Source organism: Penaeus monodon, chromosome 11 (genome assembly GCF_015228065.2).
Source record: "Penaeus monodon isolate SGIC_2016 chromosome 11, NSTDA_Pmon_1, whole genome shotgun sequence".
Lineage (NCBI taxonomy): Eukaryota > Metazoa > Arthropoda > Malacostraca > Decapoda > Penaeidae > Penaeus > Penaeus monodon.
Genome location: NC_051396.1, coordinates 51,819,995 through 51,822,588, shown reverse-complemented (window position 1 = coordinate 51,822,588; position 2,594 = coordinate 51,819,995). Strand labels below are relative to the sequence as shown.

At 45.5% G+C, this 2,594-nt stretch overlaps 1 pseudogene; it reads right to left on the bottom strand.

Moving 5' to 3' along the window:
* LOC119578632 overlaps positions 1 to 2,594 on the bottom strand; it is a 3,496-nt pseudogene continuing 902 nt past the window's right edge.

Sequence of the window (2,594 nt, the reverse complement as noted above, 5' to 3'; positions counted from 1 at the left end):
TTATTTTGGACTGCCACTACTTTTTTCACTGTCACTTAAACTTGTCACTTTTTCATTGACACTTATCCCCTCGTTACTGCTTTTATTAGGTGGTTGGGATGCCAGCAGCGTCCGCCCACCCCACTTCCGCCAAAGGGACACTCGCTTGGTATTCATGATGGAGAAACCGTGACAGCGAACCCTTTGTGTAAAGGCCAGAATTTCCGCACGGTGCTGTGGGCCGAAGTCTCTGTGGGAGACGAGAAATGTCATTAAAAAAGGTGGTTGTGAGATTATAATGAGGGGGAACAGCTGTGATTTTATACAGGTTGGGAGAATGTGGTTGGTGATATGCCACAGCTTGACGAATGCACAGGACTAAGAGCCTCTCGTATCTAAAACGACAAGTAGCAATTATTTAGTCTCGGCACAATAACCAGACATAAACCAGTTAATAAAAACCTTACACTAATAGGCGCGATATATATAGAATGCGGCGAATCAATACGAAATAAAAAGGGAAGACAACTAAAGAAAATAAATTCATGAAAGTAATTGCATCCAATGATGGTTTGGTTACTTGTCTTTTCACACACACGTAATGACTTGTATCAAGCGTTGTCCCTTTCATACCAACAGATACATACAGACACATATGCACTCTGTCAACACAAAAACCCCTCTCATAATCCTCCCCCTTTAAATAGAAACACTATCACAAGCCAACAGACACATACAAACAAACATGCACCCCAGTGACATTACCTAGTCGATAATCGTCGTGGATCTCTATAGATAACTGGTTGATGTTCTGAGGAAATGAGGCGAGTTGTCCAGCAGGTCGCGCAGGACGTCCAGCTCGGAGAGTTCGATGTCCATCTTGACGAAGTCGATGACGCGGCCTTCGAGTCCCAGACGCCGAACGATGTTCTCGTAGCGGTCGACAGGGAACGACTGAAGGAAAATGAAGAGAAGGGGAGGTTTGTCACTCCATAAGAAATGTCAATATTCAGTCCAAAACACACTTAGCACACCCAAGCACTTTACACAATTCATATTCCAATAATTAACCAAGAAGAATAAAATCCTTTGAAAAATGCAACAAGGTTCATACTTTGTGAAAATTGAAGTCTGTTGCAACTGGGTTTATGCCGATCTTTTTTTTTCCTTCGACGTCCGAGATGCCAAGATTGAAGAACTGGATGTTTGGCGTCCTCTGGTGGTCCTCCTTACCATGGTAGGGTCGAAGGCATACACCTGTAACATGCTTTCAGCTTAAGAGCTGCTTCATCTGGTTATACCTGTCTCGAATTCACCCAAATGATAATAACATCTGTGGAACTGATCATAGAGTTGTTGTAGCTACCCTCCAAGTCTACTTCACAACTCCCCATTGTCCCAAGGATCACCCTAGGGTGTTTCATGTGGACAGACTGAGGGAGGAGGAGTGTCCCCGGGGGTTTGCTGAGGCTATCTCTGGTCATTTGCAGCACTCAGGGACCTGAAGGACTATTGTTATGGAACACCTTCAAGCTTGATGCAACTCACGAATCGATTGGTGAACGTCCAAAGCAAGCCAGAATTTCATTTTGCAGGAGACATTGGAAGCCACAGAGGCTTGTTGCGCGATTTTCATTGTCCCTGGTGCGCAGATCTAGGTCACTGTTGAGAAATGACAAGAAATGGTTTATCAGGAATCTTGCAAAGGAGGCCAAATGCCATTTCTTAGTAAATGACCTTCGTTCTGGCTACCAAACCCTGAGAAAACTGAGCCCCAAGCTCCCCTCGTAGACAACTGCAGTCCACTCAGCAAGTGGTCAGATTGTCTCAGATCCTGTTAGGGCACAGGAGCATTGGGCTGAGTATTTTGATCAGTTGTACCAGGCTGATACACCAAAAATTAAAGTCCTTTGCCAGGACCACCCATCAGCAAGGACCCACCTCCCTAACTGAAGTCTGTTGGGCGATCTCCAAGCTGAAGACTGGTAAAGCAGCGGGTATCTGTAGCATTCCAGCTGAACTGTTAAAGGCTGCTGGAGAACTATGGCGAGTGGCTTGCACACTGTCCTGTCTTGTACCATTCCCCCTGCCTGGCTGAGGGGTGTGGGTCATCCCTCTGGAAGGGGGGAGGTAATTGGTGGGACTGCAATAATCATTTAGCATTTCACTGCTCAGTATAAGGTTCTTGCAGACATCCTTCTGAGACGTATCAGATACCACCTGCTGAGGCATCAGAGCTCAGAGCAATCTGGATTCCACAATAGACTATATCCTAATGCTTCAAGGCAAAGTAGAGCACCAACTTGAGTTCAGGCGTGGGCAGCTTGCAGCTTACATCAAGGGAAAGGCGTTCAATATAGTGCATTGCTAATCACTCTGAGAAATCCTGAGAGTATGAGTAATTCCAACAAAGATTTTTGGCTTAACAGCAAGCCTGTATACCGGTACTGAAAGTGCTGTAAATTGTGTTAGGGGCCCATTGAGCTTCTTCCCTGTTAGTACAAGAGTGAGTCAAAGCTGTGTTCTGCACCAACACCTTTCAACAATTGCATGGACTGGATACTGGGTACTGGTAGAGCTATTGTCCAACATCATTGTGGAGCAATTCTGGGCAA